Source organism: Toxorhynchites rutilus, chromosome 3 (assembly GCF_029784135.1).
Source record: "Toxorhynchites rutilus septentrionalis strain SRP chromosome 3, ASM2978413v1, whole genome shotgun sequence".
NCBI lineage: Eukaryota > Metazoa > Arthropoda > Insecta > Diptera > Culicidae > Toxorhynchites > Toxorhynchites rutilus.
The window spans coordinates 42,818,706-42,837,489 of NC_073746.1; the positions used below are offsets into that span (position 1 = coordinate 42,818,706).

Consider the following 18,784-nt stretch of genomic DNA (forward strand, 5'->3'; position numbering starts at 1 on the left):
TCTCGGGTGGTGGCTTTTTTCGGGGTGAAGGAAAAATTAATAGTTTTCCGGATTTGTTATTCAAATGAATGAAATTCAAGCTGGAGCGAAGAGGGCTTTCTCCTCTGAACGGGGTGCTGAGAGGCGAGAGGGTGAGTCCCCAGCTGGGTGCGGATTGACAGTTGATGGACAAGCAAATATTGAACGCCCTTTGCGCTTGAATTCGTGCTCGGTTTATGTATGATGAAAATGGTCATTATGTTGGTTAGTTTGATCGCAGCTTGATAGGTTGCAGAGGGAATCGAAACCGAAGTATCCTTGCTCGGGAAAGGCCTTCAGGGCCGTGGGAAAACCCTGTGCAGGTGCGTGAGTGTATGTGGATGTGGCTTGCCATGGAGACATACGGAACAGCATGCCGTATTTATCGAACCATTTATTATTAATTTACTTTGGAAATGGAGTTTCATTGTTTAGGCTATTTGTCCGGGCTCGATGGACTGTGTTTGTGGAGATGAAGATGACAATAGTGCCGATGACGGTATGGTTTTGACTTTTGATGGGAAATCAGGTGCGCCAGAAGCTTTTGATCGCAATTGCACATTATTTTCGGTCTATTGCTGTGGGTAGAGATGATAGTGGCATTCGGTACCCCCTTTCTCTTACGCCTCTCTTCATCTGGACAGAGTTTGCTTTTTGTATACGAAAGAGACTCCGGTGCCGGAATGGTCAATCTGGTTACCCAACTAGACTGCATTTTCCATCTCTCGCTCACCATTGTAGACACAGAGCTTCGTTCCGTGTGTCTGTATAAGTGAAATGATGTGGGTTTTTGATAGGGAAATGCTGGATCCACCAATTCTCTGGTAACGACATTTCAATTTCAATGTGGCTCCACTTTGGAATAGTATCACTCGGTTTCTCTACGTGTTTCCTCGCTAGTACAAGTAGATTTTGCCTGGCCTTCCATCGTCCATATAGTTGGTGGAATGGGGGTTAGGTATATTCTACGGAAATTGACTGTACTCTGGAGTTGATTTTGTTTTGGCATTAAATAATGGCATTCAACATTCTGTCGATTGTCTTCCGGAAGTAAATTCATTTGTTTGAATACAGAAAATCGGTTCTGTAAACTATGGCTAGAGTACTCCTACAGATGATTTGAGAAACATAAACATGACTTTTTTTTTCTTTATTAGAGAGATTTTCAGCCTTAGGCTGGTTCATCATAAACATAACTAATTTTGCTGTTCTTCTTATTGGTTCGAACCCATTATTAGATGGCGTACAGAAAGCACTGGCCTAACTAACTTAATTAGCGCAGTGAATATCCACCGAAGCAACAGGATTTGTGGAAGTCTACACTTTATTTTCATTATTTTTGTCCGGATGCCTATCTCCAATAAGGGCCCTTCCTTGGAGACGTTGATGACGAAATTAGAGGAACTCCAGGAACAACATTCAACGATATCTGGCGTTACCGGCGTATTCTTACCGGAATAATATCTCATGACGACTTCGAAGAAGAGGACGGTGCTTGACATTCAGTGGAGACATCGATGAATGATTGAGTTTTCGCTATCGTTTCGCTTCACCAGAGGTGATGAAGATTCACTATTCGAAAAAGTGTCTTCAATATGAACTGAGGAACATAACATTAATAGTAAACAGTTGAAAAAACGCCAGATACAGTCCTCGTTCCATTCGTCCAGGCTTTCTAGAGAATCGTTGTCCGGTTTGAGCGAAAATTTTCTAGCTTAGACCAGATTGTAATTCCGATAGATTATGAAAAACTATTCCTAATTTATATCTTGCTCTGATCCGATTACGCGAAGAGCTTGGGAAAAGTATTCGTCATCATTAGAGCAAGATACGTTGAAGCAATTGCCAGAGTTTCTCCACAGACGAATACGAGATCTGGAAACGATATCAACAATACCACACAAGAGTGTTCATCAACCGGCGGATATACGGAAACTTAAACTAGCGACGGTTAGGGGTAGTTTCAATAGTTCTCAGGCGAACAAGGGACGCTGTGTCGTATCTCGTCAGATCATTTATTGTACCAATTTAGTGGGTTTCAAGGGATGTTAGTTGGAGATAGAGATGCGTTATTGCGTAAAACGGTTTATGAAAGAACTGCTTTTGACGAGGACACCAGGCTAAAGAGTATTTTGCGAGGAATATCATCATACTTTGATATGTTTGAAAATGGATGGAGAAGTTAGTCCCGTGCACGAACCTCCAATGATTCAGGAGTACCAATCACTCCAACTTCCAACAAGAACACTACAAATATCCATGTTTTCGGTAGAGCTCAGCTTTATACTCAGGTACTCAGAGTCTCAGGTTCTACTCGCAACCGCTGCAGTAGAGTGAACATCGAAATGTGCCTAGGTCACGTGTCGTGATGTACTTCAGAAACATTATGTTTCTTGTATTTCTGAAAGCAATAGCGAATTTGTCAAGTAGCACTATGAGTACCGATGGTTGGGAAATTCTCAAAGCGATAGAGTTCGTAGACCTCTCGTTCTGGGTCTCTCAGGGAGTGGATATGGTCCTTTTTTTCTCTTTTTGTTAGATATTTAGGCTCATTAGCATTTTAGCTGTGACAGAGCTGGGTTTTAATCGTGTACATGTTACATGTTTAGATTTTTATAAATTGCAAATTAAACATTAGTTAGTAGTCATTTAGGCATCAGAGTTTTTTTCTGTTCCATTACATTATGGTTACACACAGTAGTAGCCATTTAGGCGTAAGAGTATTCTTTCTGCTATCCATTGTTCAGTAGTCCGGACAGCGGAAACAGTTAATATTGATCATTTTTGGGTTATTAATAGCCCCATGTTTCTTGCAGAGCAGAGCAGTTGTATGGATGAATCGATCTTTATTCCACCGTGAATCGATCTCCATCGCTGATGATGGTTGCGTGGACGTTGTTATTCTATAACAACATAAAAATGGTCAATTGAGGGCCTTGGGTTATGGTAACGCCGGGGACATAACCCGAGAGACGTAGGACTACACTTAAGGCTGTCAATTTTAATAACTTTTCGAATATCCAAACAATTCTTCTGTATTTCTATATTTCCAACGCTCCCGAAAATTTAGTTTCCCAAAGAAATAATCCATAAACTTCACTTTAGCAGAACGGTAACAGAAAGTCCGAAATCGATTATGTTGGCGGCTACTACAATAAACGCAGTGGAACAAATTTTCACATTTATAACGAAAAACACAGCTCTCATTACTAAAAAAAAATCCTTATTCCATTCTATTTTCCAATGTGGGACTTGGATGTCACGTTTAACCCGGGAACAATGCACGATTTCGTGAAAATTGAATGATCGATTTAAAAATCGCCAACCAATAAGCCCAAAAACTATTCTAAATTGAAAACACAAGCTCTCTCCCAGCAAACAAATTATAAAAATCAATTTGATTTTCATTATTTCGGATATTACTTCCGAATGCATCAAACTGTTGTATTAAATTACATTGAAATAAATATTTAGTGGTTTGGTTGTCCTAAAAAGTTTTTATGATTTTATTAAATGGGTTCATGTACGCATCTGTATTACCACCACCATTACATCGCTTTGTGCTGGATCGGACTAACCTTGTTTGAACTGCTTCGCGGTTAGAAAATGAATGATCAGTTCGGAGCGGAACTGCGAAACTTATTTGAAGTAGAATTACACTGGGGTGGGGCTGACGACGCAATGTTTAGCTTTTCTTCGGGCTTCCACTGTGTTGAGCAAAACCGTTGCATGTGCCAGCAGCATTAGGAAAGAAAAGGTAAGCGGACAACAGCATGCTGATCTATGCGTATGTTGGCTTATTTTTATTATCTTCATATTATTAAATTTCCCTTAGATAGGATTATATGAACGATGGGTAGCTACGTTTGTTTTCGTAGTAGAATTGATGTATACTAATTATATTCCACTGTTACTCTAGTCCAAACTTTTGGTCATTGCGGGCGACTAATTGTTCAAATGTCATGTTGCACTCTACCAACGATGACAGTATTAACAAATTATTAGAAAATGAATTTAATACAAAACTATAAAACAAAGCTTAAACTAAAGGAAAAACTAATAAAACCAAAGAAAAAAATTATCCGTAACTTAATTATTTAAAAGAAAAACACTATTGTCTTTAAAGCGTTATTATCAAACATAGGAGTATGTTTGAAGGATTTTTTTTCATAAAAAAATACATCCAACTATCATTAGCGGAAATAATATGGCGTTAATAGTACCAACTACTATTAAAGATTGAATAAAAAAGGCAGATACACCTTTTTCCTCGAGATAATGTACTTGCCACAAGTCGATCGTAATAATAATAAAATTATACGGATTGCCGTTTGAATTACTTCCGTTGATATCTTGTTATCTGGATCTGGTTCTCAGCGACAGTTTTTTGTTTACGAAACTCTAGAGCTTTCTATAAAGTGAAAGCAATCTCTTCTTCAAGCATTCTTCCACATGAATTTGAGCATTTATAGTTCCTTTTGTGAAAAAAGTTGACGATCGCATGCCACACGTGCAAATTGCTTGCAAAACGAGCACTTTTTGGCCGAATTTTTCCATCGCAACAGTCGCAAATAATACACTCTCTCCAATCGATTTGGTATAAAATTGAGTTCCGGGACCTTTCTGGAATCTTCTTTGACGTATGTTTTGTCATCCATGAGAATGCACTGGTTAGGATTGTTCAAAATACACTCATATAGCTCTCGAGCTCGTGTTTAGCGCGATCTTGCTGCTCCGGTGTTTGCTTGGCCACTTTTTGCTTTTTATAGGTCCTTAGACCATGTCTCTGTTTAATCTGCTGAATCATCCCAACACTGGTTTTGAACTTCTTAGCCAAATCGCGAATATATTCAGACCTGTTCTTCTAACTATAATTTACAACTTTTCGGTCCATTTCGGGATTACTTGGTCCGGGTTTTCATCCACTTCTGCCACCCGTTTGTGTGTAATAACGTGTTAAATGTTTAAAACTACTTTTCGATACACTCCTTATCATGCTTGTCACTGACTCTTAAACCCCTCCCCTTTTTCGTATGACATAATTTGTTTACCATTCCCAATAGACAGAAAACATTTGACGCTCCTGAGTGGCTTCCAAATTACCTTTCTCTAGGTCGGAAGCTTAGGTTAAGTTTTCCGAATTGACCTTTCTCTAGAAACTAGAGGTGAATGACGTGAGAATGTTCCAAAGCCTCTATAACTGAAGAGTTCCTCATCCTGAGGTGACTTAAACGAGATAATATGATTTCGCATACATTTGGGCAGTCGACTAGGTGTTCTCGTAATTATATTAAACCCTAGTGTGAGAATATGATTCCGCATATATTTGAGCAGATCGCAAGCCGATTCCCTAGCGCGGGCTACAAACCGAAGCAGCCTGACGAAATCGAACTTATTCATCAGTCACCCGGCTAGCGACCGGAAGGCAGTGATCCTCGAGGCTTTTCAAATGGTCTTCTTCAAGGCGGAGATTTAGTTTTAGTTTCCTTTATCGGCCGATTTCAAGGCTGTAGGCGAATGAAGTGAGTTTCTTAAGTTTTAAGTTTGAATTCAAAGCTTCTATAATTCAATACTAGTAAAGGGTGTGTCACATCAAATTGCATCACGGAAAAAACGCTGTAGAAATTTAATTTTTAGGAATTATATCTTCAGCTTTCGCTTATAATCAGATAAGAGTGTATAGATCACGTTGGCCATGCTTCACTGTCAATTTTTCGTAAATTTGGAAAAATGTCGTCGAACGAAAAAGAGCGTCGTGAATTAATCCTGTGCACTCATTTTGAGAATCCGGAGTTATCACATCGGGACATCGGTAAGATGCTGGGAATCGTCCAATCCACGGTCAGCAGAGTACTAAAACGATACTTCGAGAACCTAACCATCGACCGGAAGGTGAAGGACGGCAAAAATGGATGCTCCGTCAGTGAAAAAGATCACAAGCGCGTAGTTAAGCAGTTTAGACGTGATCCGAGAAGTTCGGTCCGGGATGTCGCCAATAAGCTGAATTTGTCAAGTTCATTCGTCCAGCGGACCAAGCAGCGAGAGGGCCTGCGTACATACAAGGTTCAGAAGGCTCCTAACCGCGACGAAAGGCAAAACATGGTGGGGAAGACGCGAGCCCGGAAGCTGTGCACCGAAATGCTGACGAAGCCGCATTGCCTGGTAATGGACGACGAAACCTACGTCAAAGCGGACTTTCGTCAGCTGCCGGGCCTGTTGTTCTTCTCCGCAGAGGACAAATTCAGCGTTCCGGAGGAGATTCGCAAGCAGAAACTATCCAAGTTTGCCAAAAAGTACATGGTGTGGCAAGCGATCTGCTCTTGTGGAAAGCGGGGCGCCCCCTTCGTGATGACCGGCACGGTAAACGGGCAGGTTTACCTTAAGGAGTGCCTACAGAAGCGCTTACTACCACTATTGAAGCAGCACGAGGGCCCGACCATCTTCTGGCCGGATCTCGCTCCGTGCCACTATTCAAAGGACGTGTTGGAGTGGTACGAAGCCAACGGGGTCACCTTCGTGCCAAAGGAAATGAACCCGCCCAATGCGCCGGAGCTTCGCCCAATAGAGAAATATTGGGCGATTATGAAGCAGGCCCTCCGGAAGAACCCAAAAGTTGTCAAATCGGAGGCGGACTTCAAGAGAAAATGGATTTCTGTTCAAAAAAAACTACAACCTGACGTTGTACAGAACCTTATGGACGGGGTAAAGAGGAAGGTGCGAGCATACGGGCTTGGGCTCGAAGTATGAATAAAAAGAAAATGCCAAAAGTTGTTTAATAGTTTTTATTTTACTGTCTAAAATTTTCAAAAGGATCGGTCTACTGGGCGAATTTCTACAGCGTTTTTTCCGTGATGCAATTTGATGTGACACACCCTTTACTACTGCTACATTGCTACTGTACCAGTCGTTCGTGCAGTTCTGTGCAAGCTTTGTATGCCATTAAATATGTGTTTGTTGCTTGATTTCCTGTTGATGTAGGTTAGATGTTGATTAGGCAGCGTGCAGCCAAAAGCAAAGGACCTGTGAAGTTTCGGCCTGAATGGTATCGTGACAATGGGGTGGATTCTATCGTCAATAACCTAAATCCTTCCAATAGCACCCCATTCAGGTCAATAAAAATATATTGAGCAATTATGAAGCGTTTTACTTGGAAATTTTGTATAAGCACTTGAATCCAATTTCTTTATAAAATCACACGTCCTGGTCGTTTTCCACAGCGTGTTTCAAAAAACTACGCGTGTAATTCAATTCAAAGTTTTTACACTGCAATTTGTTTGTCCACAATATCGACCAAAATAGTTGCATTTCTATATTGAAAGAAAAGAACTGCTACACAAGTAGAGACACACAAAAAATTGTTTGTAACATGGCAACCACTAAGAATAAAAATAGCGATTTTATTTATCACCGCTGATCAAGTCGTAATTCGGTTCAACAAGCATCAGTTTTATGATATACACTATCGTAAAATTGATCTAAACGAAATCATACAACAGTTCGACTGAAAAGTTTATAAGGTAACACAGTAAAACTATTTTTTTTTTGCAAAATTAAATTTTATTATTCAACATAATTGTCTTCGAGGGCAATACAGCGATTATAGCGATCTTGCAACTTTTCGATATCATTTTTATAGTATTCTTTCGGGTTTTCCTCAAAATAGGCCTCAGCTTCGGTAATCACTTCATCACCGGTCTTAAATTTTTTGCCAGCGAGCACTCTCTTCAGATCTGCGAACAGAAAATAGTCGCTGGGAGCCAGATCTGGAGAATACGGTGGATGCGGAAGCAATTCGAAGCCCAATTCATGCAATTTTACAATCAATTCACGAAATTCGTATTTTTCCATTTTTTTCACAATAACAAAAGTTGCTTCACTCTCAATGCTGTAACTCACGAGCCACTCGACCGATTGCTGTCAAATGTTGACACGTATCCATAGAAAGATGGTGCTTTGTGATAGTCAAGTAGATTTTTGCAAGAGGTGCCAGCTAGACGTTAACCTTATGAACTTTTTGGCCGAACTGTTATACATATCAGGCTGACGCAGTTCGTGAATCGCATGAACGTATAAATTGAATCAGTGTAGTACTGAGAAAAAAATTATGCGGTGGGAAATCGTTCAACAGTAAATTACGTTTGGTGGTGATATGGTGATTCAAGGAGGCAACTTGATCTGTACCAGATCAGTAGGCCCGAAGGTAGCTTTGAATTATTAAAATTTGAATGAAGATTTTTCCTTCATGTTATCTGATTACTTAAAACACATAGGACTGAACCATGCTCACGATTTCTATATAAAAGTCATATAATTTCCACTCAGATACAATCGACAATCAGGAATGAGGTATCCGATTGCATCTTTTTTGTGTAATATGTACGAGTTTCTACAACTGCAACTGATCTAGAATTATACTCCAGACACCCGTGCGGGATAGCTGCTGCTTATCATTCAAACAACCGGAGTTCGAATCCTTTCGGAGCAGTTTTCTTATGTGAGTATTCTAGTCTAGAAATTAAAAAAAAAATTTATATCTTCATATTTCTGAAGTTTAAGAATTCAAAGATATACCCTAGAAAGGACTTTTCGAAATCCCATATTTTAGCCATTTTGATGATGCGGTATCTAATCTACTACGGCCATAACAATTAACATCTAACACATTTTTCTCAAAACTACTTTTTCCAAACTGGCGTACTGAACCGATTTATGTAAAAGTCATATGAATCTCTACCGCATGAACCAATAAAAAATAATGTTTTTTTTTTAAATTTCACTATTTTGAAAAAAAAATCGGGAAACGTAAGAAAAAATAATTTTACAAAATAGATATGATAATAGATAAACAAATAATGATATAATGAATAGTAAGAAATATTATTTGTATAATTTTTTCGGAGCTCGAAAAAACGTCCGAAGTTCATTTCTCTACACTAGAATACCCCTTCATCCAACACCGCCATTTTAAATGTATATCTTCCTCCTACTAAAAAACATTCTGAATTCGTACCACCTACGATATTGTGCAACTTGCTCAATGCTAATGCTAATGCTAATCTTCCTTCTACTAAAAACAATTGAATAATTCCTATTTTACAAACATGCTCTCATGTATACAAATGGAAATTCGTGAGGTTTTAAAAGTAATTATTACCTCACGAACATTCTCCGCCATCATTTTTTTGTTCTATGTCTGTAGTAAATGGTATATATGTACGGCAATCGTCGTATTAGATACGCGTATAAGTCGTATATTCATCCAAACTAATTCCCAAGCAATTGTCATGGACGTATATCGCCTCCACTTTTACATGTATACGCCAGTTAAGAACATCATATACCGTCCGAAATATGGGATGTATATACACTAGTTATACGATTTAATGTTTGTTGGGTATGATCTTAAATACTGGTGCACAAAAGCAAGCAACATTTTTTTTTCAACTTGGTAATTTTAGTATCTTATTGATATAAAGAATGCAATTCAACTTATACATTCAAAATGATCCCCATTTGCATTACAGCTTCGCCGAAGACGGTTTAAACGCTCATCGATTGCAGTATTTCCTTAAGACTCAATATTCGTAAGCGAGTGAGTCGGTTTTAGGCAGCCGGGTGCTATGATTGATACTAGGATCATTAGCAAAATCTCAAGCAGAACTTTCAGTGGGATACCCAATTCATGTGAAAACAAAGGGAAAATGTCAGTGGGATACTCGGTATGTTGGCTCCTGTCAGTTCAATGGGGGTTCTCTAAAGACGTCACCCGGGTGGTTTTCGGGGCTACTACCTGGTCAATCTTATGTTGACATGCAATCCGAAACATTGTTATGAGCCACGTTTGAGCAGTTTTTGCCTTATGAACTGTAGAGTTTCGCTGAAAAGTCCTGACTATACGAGCGAAGTTATTTTGCGATATTCGCCAATTTTAGCCCCTTCCGTCTTTCATTTCTTCCATGCAATGACATATGACCTGAGTGAACGGCACTCTTATTATCGATCTTATTAAAATGTTGAAGAAAGAGTCCGTTTTTCGAAACCTTCAAAAGAGGTTTTGTCTTTCCGAGGAAAATTTGAATGCGATCAGAAAGATTGGAAAAAAAATTGTTACTTGTGATGGTCAATACTTTCAATGTCAAAATGTTTTTCAAAAAAGAATGAGAACTTATCTAAGATCACAATATGAATGAAAATAACTTCAAATGTCATAAAAAATGTTACCTGTAAATTGATTGCATTTTTTGTAAACTTTTGTCGCACAAAAAAGACCATTATATTTTCCGGTGCAATAATCGCTTCGAGCAATTCAACTCAAAATGCGTCGCTTAAAGAAACATCATTGCCATAGGTCAATTTCGAGTAGCATATGTGTACCGTTTGTTATACTGCATTTACATAGTGCAAAAACAAGAAAAAATCTCAAGAAGCAGCGGAACTGTCCACGTACAGCTGACCCACGTACTTTGGGAGGCGAATGGCTCTTTGTCACTCATTTACTGGATGTCCTTCCTCGTTTAAGTAGAAGACGTCTCTACATACACTTGAGTGTGACATGAATCGAAAGCTGAATGTGCTACACATGCTTGTGGGATGGCTGCATTTGCAAATGTGCATGAGATGTGCACAGAGATTCCATCTTTCTCCCCCTGTTTTCATGTAAGAAATAATTAATGAGATGCAAGGCCTTCCCCAACGTGTAAACCCGGTTCTTCCCAGAGAGAAGGTATGAAAAATATCTAACTTTTCGTCCCCCAACTTATTGCCGTAGGTAAGTGCGTTTGTTGCGTTTACCTTTCTGAGCGGAACGTGACTGTCTCATTTTCGTTTCGAGCGTTCTATTTAATAATCAAACAGCCATCGTGCTTATCTGTGCGCAGGGACACGTGACCTGCACCGTTCGAAAAATGGTAATCTTCCTACGGGTGAGGTTTCCAAGCATTCCGTAAAGCCTTGGGATTTGTGAAAGCTGAACGAAAGTTTCTGATACCACAGCAAGGGGGTTGGTTAAAAGTTGGAAATGGAATCTCAGTTTGGAAATTAGAGCGGAGCGACACAAACTTGTGTTCCCGTCAACTGCGTAAAGTGCATTAAATTAGAAAAAACGAGAGAAACTACGAGAACAATCTTACATTGTAGGGCATTCGGGTTTTCCATCTTGAAATGCACCCTCGCAATTTATTAAGAATAAAAGCGGTCGGTTTCTTTTTGAAACATCAAAGAATTTTACAATTACGTCAACTGTGTAACTCAACCTCTCCCTCCCACAGAGGGGTTCGATGTGCGTTTGTACCTGAGTGCTCTTTTGCAATGCGTAGCAAAGCTCTCGAAAAAGGAAAAACCTATATCTTTCCCCCAGATGCTTGATGAGATGCTCCTCGAGTGTATGTGCTGCTTACTTCCGTGCTCTCCTTATGCTTTCCCCATTTTGCGAAGAAAATAATTTTGCTTGCGTCAATCTAGGACAACTTGTGTTGTACACTGAAAATATTTGATTGATGATGTTTGACTTATTGAACAATGGCTTCGTCGGAAGTTGGGTTTGTCACTCAATCAAGATTCCCGCAATGATGGATTTGATAAGGCTCCGCATGCTTGTCAGTGAAAGCATTTGGCTCACTTCCTGTGGCATCAGATATCATTTCAGTGTGTACCTTGCAAACGCACATAACTCATCCTAGATATCCCCATGACACAGCTCTAGATAATTATTTTTACATCCCAAGTTATGTCGTAGAAAACCGAGCCAAGGTTTTAAGTTTGTTCACTTCCATTCGCCGGTTTTATGCACATTTTCCTTTTATCTAACTTTTCTTGTATACCGAGATCCGCCTCCGCTTTGCATATGTTCTGGAGCGGAAGGAAATGTGTGTCTAACCATCCTTGAAAAGGAAACCCATCCCATTCCGGTGAGTGGTGAGCCTTCGTGACTGAGCAGCTCTTTCTGGGGGCGGGGGGCGAAGCGATGGGTGGTTTCGTACGTGCAATCAGCCATTTTTCTTACGCGTGTTTGCCGGGACCCACGCGATCCTACGTGTGACTTGTAGGAGGTTCGCCATCAAAGCGAAAGGATCTCGGTAGAGCTTTGAAGTTAAACTTTGCGATAGCAAGCTTATCGAGTTGGAGTGGTTTTGCGCAATGCGTATTACTACTTCCCCTTTGGTATTTCACGGGAAAAAATGCGTATCTCTGAATGTGGTCATTGTTTGCAGGGAAATCTAGATGAGTTATAAAGCAAGGGTTCATTGTGCTGAGATTTCCATCCCTTCATTGCAAACCTGTGAAACCCAATCACTCATGACAGAACAACGGCAAGGAAATGCATGTTGAGTGCGATTCAATAGACCCAGCAGTGGCACCAGCTGTTAATTTTAACACTTTAGAAAAGTGCGAACCTGCTTTTCACCATCTCCACCGAATGTGCGTACCTCATTTGCTGCGTGTCATTTGTCGTTTCGTTTATTTATTTTCGCCCCGTTCATGCATCCTTGGGCTTAATCCGCGTGTACTTACGGCACAACAGGCAGCTCGCATTTTTCCATTACGATTGTGCTCATTATGTCGAGCAGCCGAGTTCGGGATGATGTGCGAGGGGTGAAGTGTTGCCAGTCCTACGGTAAAGGTAAGTTCGAAAAATAAAACAAAGCGCAACCATGTGTGGTTTCCAGTTATGGTTGACAAACGTTCTTGAATGAATTGTGTTTATTACGCACAACTACAAATCCGGACACATTAAAAACGCTGCCATTTGGGCGTTTCAACGCAAGACTGAGGGTGCCAAATTGGAAAACATGTCACGGTTTTCATGAAATAGTTTTAACGTCAATAATTGTTTTTTGTTGCGATCGGATATTGATGATTTCCAGAATCCAAGTTCTCTAAGATTAGATTGATATACTCTACATTACAATTCTCTCGTCCGTAAATGGTTTGAACGGATGAGCACCCTCATATTACCACACATTTGTTCTACGCATTTCTATGCTTTTATAATCACGCAGGCACAATTATCGTTTTCGTATCCTTCGCGGATCGGGTGCACCCGTGGCCGAGTGGTTAGCGTCTCACATTATCATGCCGGGTGCTCGGGTTCGATTCCCGTTCTGGTCGGAGGGACTTTCCGTCAAAGAAATTTCCTTCGACTTGCACTGTGGTCACGCGTATTCTAGAGCTTGCCGCTCGAAATACATTCAAGGCGTGTTATTTGGCTGAAGAAATCTCAACTTAGTATTTGCAAATGACGCTAGTTAATGCATACGTTGATACGGCAAAAGTACCACAGGAACGTGAACGCCATTCAAGAAGATCGCGGATTCGCGGATTGAATAAGATAATTTCGTAGTCCTATTTCAACAATGCGGTCGTGTACTGGATATGACCTCCAACTTTTATTGAGTATTTTTTTCCGAAACTTCACTGAATCAATGAGTGTATTGAATTTCAATAGGCGTTGGTTATCATGATCATTCGTTTCTATCACTCACCAGAGGAAGCGCGCAGCGATTCCATCCCTCATGCTCGAAACGGAAATTTCAAGAGTTGGCGGATCTTTTAAAAAATCCAAAATTCACGGTTTGTGACGTTCGTAAACAATTCGAGGAAAGTATGTTCATCTTCCGGAACGCTCGGAACGCACTCCTCAAACACATGCGAAAGTAGTGGGTCTTTTCGAACTAAATTCGGAGAGAAAGGCGACGAAAAGGTCTGGTGGAAATTTTATACTACCGGTCAACCGTAGGGCGCCCTAACAGAATGAAAAATGAAATTTACCCGAAAGAGAGTTAAGCCGAAGCACATTTTGTGTAACTCTATACCATTGAGAAAACAGTCGTAGCTAACCAACGTGTATCATTCTATTCAAGAGTAGAACAGAAGAAGAAGTGGCTCAATAAATACTTAACTGTAAACTGTATAGTACTGAGCTTGCGTTGTTCGAGTGTGCGTGTGTGTATTTGTAAAAGAATTCTAATGAAGAGTTAATTCGGATACTCAACCATCCTGGAAAAAACTATTTCTATACACGACCTTTCGGTATAGTTAAATCGGCTTATAATGCTTCTTTCAATCTAAGTAATACCCTAGATGGATTCAAAATGACAGGTTGCTATTCATTCACAAGAAACATTTTTTCGGACAAGGATTTTGAATGCTCAAATGATTTCAGCTACTGGAGCGGAGGTAGCAACTGACTCCTCGGGTGATACAACAAGGCTGAAAAACATTTTTTTTACTTTGGCAACTTTGTCCCCGGAAAATGTTGAACCTTTTCCAAAAACTTCACCGCGGAAAACCACCACTCGAAAACGGAAGAAAGCAAAATCGCGAATTTTTACTGACTCTCATAGCAAGCAGTTTCCTTTCAGGCAAACAAAAAAAAAATGCAGAATATGCTGGAGATAAGAGGTAACGAAAATAATTGTTGATAAACAAAAAATTTTAATTATTTTTCGTTGTCCGAAAGTGACCCAGGACTGTCCGATACTGCCCCACACATGGGGCACATTCGGACTAAATGGCAATTTTCCAAAATTCGAATAAATCATTCGTAATCGCATCAACGCACACCTCTCACACAATCATATGATACATCAATGTCCAAATCCACTTGTTTACCACTTCGAATATTGTTTTAGAATTCATCGGAATTTTTGTAATAGATTATGTTCTTTGTTACAAATAAATTTGATGAACGTCCTTTCACGTTTGATATGATGCCTAGGACTACCAAAATATGTGAACGGAAGAATTCTCAAACGATCATTGTATCTTTCATTTCCCTCTGAAATTATTGCACATTTCATGTTTATGTAGTTCTCGAACCGCGAAATGATGATTTTCCCAGGCTTCTCAGTTTAAAAGTACGTTTTCAGGAAACATATTTCGGTCTGCACAACGACAAGCGAGTACAAAAGTACTTAACACCAAAAAATACCCCCGACTCGCATGTATTTGCACAGCGAATTCCCCCACGCACATTTATTTTGAAGTTCGTGTTAGGGAAACACATCTCAGTGGTAAAAAATATGCTCGACTTGCATGTTTTGACAAAGCGGATTCCCCCAGGCATATTGATTTTGAAGTCAGTGTTAGGGAAACACAGCTCGGTGGGAGCAAAAATACCCCCGACTTGCATGTATATTTGAAAGGGGATTTCCAAAGGTACATTGATTTTGAAGTCTGTGTTGGGGAAACATTAAATCGGGCCAACCAAAACTTGGCAGTTAAGGTGTTTAGATAACGCTTCACATTTTACAGTAATTTTTTATTAACATTTTACATTGTTCATCTTATGAAAAATAACATTTCATTAATTGTGATAGACGCGTAGAAATATTTCCTATCAATTGATGCAAACATCTTTCCGATCTGTTAAGAAAAGTTCGAGTTATACGCATTCGAAATACGGGTAGGGTTAGCACACAAATCGGCAGGACAAGCTTATGGGAAAAAAGGAAGTTCTTCCAGTTTTCATGAATTTAAACCATTTAGAGATTAGCTAATTGTAATGTATAACATATCAAACAAATCTTAGAGAATTTCCGATTCGATTGGTATGCAAATCATGAGAATTCGTTCACAGTGAAAATAGCTATTAACGTTAACTTTATTTCATAAAAACGTATGTATGTTTTCTGATTTGACACCCTTCCTGAAAGACGTAGTTCTACGTCAAAAACCTTGAACAATTATACTAAGCCGGAAATCTTACGTTCTGATCGGTCTTTGCTCCCCCAGTTTTGTCGTCTAATCTTATCTATATCTTATGATGTAATTTAGCTAAGCGATGCTGACAAACTACTCGGATATTTAAAAAGATCAGTGTTTATGTGTCGCCCTAGACAGCGAGCAATCAACAGCAATTCAGGTTCATTTGTTGTTTATGTTTTGTCGTGTTTAATTATAGATTCTAAAACCCCTTCTAATTCAGTCCATCATCATCTCTGACAATCCATGCAAGCTGTGGCGTCAATGAATGTGCACTTGTTCGTTCGTTACTTCGTGATTTTAAAGAATTTCTCTCGATTACCTTCTCAGGTTTTCCACAGTAAATTCTCCGCTGCCGCAATTGGATTTCGATAACAAGTAGAATATATGGTCGGTTCAATTAACTTTATAGTTTTTCCTTTTTCAATTACCATAAAATAATCTGTCTTATGTTGTGGCATATGAGACTTTCGAATTTTCGTTTTGTCGAGTGGTCGATAGTTCGTGTTAACATAATCATATTACTTAACTCAGTAAATCATGATTTTTACCTCTTCTTACTAACACTATCCCTCCCTTGATATTCGCTAGAGAACCACGCTATAGAGGCGACCCTTCTGGACTTCGGGCGGCGAATATCATACTAACATTCCTTCCTTTCCCCTGGTGACTGTAAGACGTGGTTAATTAATAGTAAATTAGTAATTCTCGTAATTATGATGCGAAATTCATTCATGGAGATTGAATACGTATCTAGTTATGGAGTTAAGTGTCAGTCAGTGTTGCCACACGTATAGATGTATCTGGAAAGGTACAGATTTTTTGGTACAGATTCTGTACGATACAGATTACATATTTTCGTCAAAAAGTACAGATTGGTACAAATTTTTCCGCGTGTGAAATTTTTTTTTGTCAGTATTATTACTTGAAATCACTCATTACATTCACCTGAGAATAAATTTAAATACGGAAAAATAAATTCATAATAAAAATTGCGCCACGGTGGCGTTAATACTTTAGTATTTGTAGTAAGTAAATGTAGACATAAAGTTAGTAAATATAATATTTCATAGTAAATAAATAGCTTACCAAGCGATCGATCGTGAGTTCAAACTCAGGGCCCTCAATTGACCATCTTTGTGTTATTATAGAATAACTACGTCCACACAACCATCATTAGCGATGGAAATCGATCCACGGTGGAACAAAGATCGATTCATCCATACAACTGCTCTGCTCTGCAAGAAACATCGGGCTGCTGTTCTATAAACAACCCAACAATGATCAATATCAACTGTCTCCGCTGTCCGGTCTGCTGAACAATGGAAGAACAGAAAGAATAACCTTACGCCTAAATAGCTACTACTGTGTAATTTACCATAATGCAATGGAACAGAAAACTTAACGCCTAAATGGCTACTACTAACTACTGTGTAATTTACAATTTATAGAAACATAAACATATGTTCATGTACACGATTAAAACCCGGCTCTGTTACAGCTGAAATGATAATGAGCCTAATAAATAAATAAATGGGATAAAAAAAATAGTAAATAAATGATTATTTTTTCATGCTTCATGATTTTTCTCTACAGTGCATATTTTCGATATAAAGATTTTTGGTACAGATTTTTTGGAGAAAAAGTACGAATGAGAAAAAAATTTTACCCTTCTGGTGCAAATGAAAATGTGGCAACATTTGTGCCAGTGTTAATCTGGTTACGTTCCAGCCAGATGGTGAAGAATATAAAAGATCTGTGTAGTTGAAAAGTGGAATAATCGACGATGTGGCTAATTTGAGTCGATCTGCCTTTAGTGGAGAGTCTTGTAGTAAGACTAATGATGGAAGGCCAAAGAAAATATTCTACAAATGTCATTAATTGGGCTCTCTAAACGAGGTGGCAATACATCAGAATTACCAGATTCTTAGCCGTGCTTTAGTCTCGGAGATTATTGTTTGAGTTTTCTTTGCATTTAATTTGAGTCCATTTCTGTTACTCTTATGTATTTTTTTTTCTATGTCTATTCTATATAAAAAAATGATTTCATGAGTCTAGAATATCGCAACCAAAGTATTCACGTCATCTTCGGCTTTGGGTTTTGGTAAAATCCAAATGATTTTTATGTTTGCATAGTTTTGCAGGCGAAAGCCTATTGTTATGAAGAATATGTCTACTTGGGCTTTGCCATGACATGATTAATTCCATTACACAATCTAGCAAAATTATTCCAATTAGGAATCAATTGATTGCGTATTGAAAATATTGATCACATAGGAACTAATTTGAGGGGCGTTCGAATCAACTTTTGGTTCAAGAGAGGCATGTCTGTAAATGACTGATAAGAGTTGCAAATTGCAGTTTTTCAAATCTGTGACGAAATTATCAAAATGTATGTTATGTAACTCTCGTGTAGATATCTCAGACATTTCATGATGGACTGATGGACTGGTCCTAAAATCTAAATATATAAGATCGGGGTCACTTAATCCCGCTGCAGAGGATTGGAAGGTTATCCACGGTGGCCATAATATAAATTACCTTCTGACAAGTAGCGGAAACAAGTAACATTGAATTTACTTAATCTTTTTACGCACTAGTAGCCGATGAAACATGATTAAGAAGATTTATGTTGATGCAAATAATGATAGTATTTTTTCCGTTTATCAATCCAATTGTACTTCGTCCTCTACTCGACCCTGATATGTATCAAACAGCAATTGAAGGGACAATTCCAGACCAGTTTACTGTCGACATTTAGATTTTTCACATATCGTCTCAGGATCCGGCGCAACATTGGTAAAATTTTAATTTCATAACATGTTCGAAAGTATAATTCTTTCCAACATAAGAAAATGGTGCACTTTCGTACATCTGGCCACCACAGCAACGCACGCGGGATTGACGAGGTGTGAAAACTGCGACAGACCGTCACTCGTCGCCATCGCTCCTTCGACACCACTTCCTGTCTCCTCCCGTAGTACCGCTCCAAGAGTGCTTCCTGCGCTACCATATGTGTGTGTATGTGGTAGCGATTGTTGTTTGTCATCAACCAGCCATTCCA

At 39.1% G+C, this 18,784-nt stretch overlaps 2 protein-coding genes across 2 annotated transcripts in view; one reads left to right on the forward strand and one right to left on the reverse strand.

Moving 5' to 3' along the window:
- The window catches only part of LOC129777357 (ankyrin repeat domain-containing protein 29), a 483,863-nt gene that overhangs the window by 362,006 nt on the left and 103,073 nt on the right, over positions 1-18,784 (reverse strand). The window lies entirely within an intron of this gene.
- Positions 1-18,784, forward strand: part of LOC129777364 (60S ribosomal protein L9) — a 432,239-nt gene that overhangs the window by 103,369 nt on the left and 310,086 nt on the right. The window lies entirely within an intron of this gene.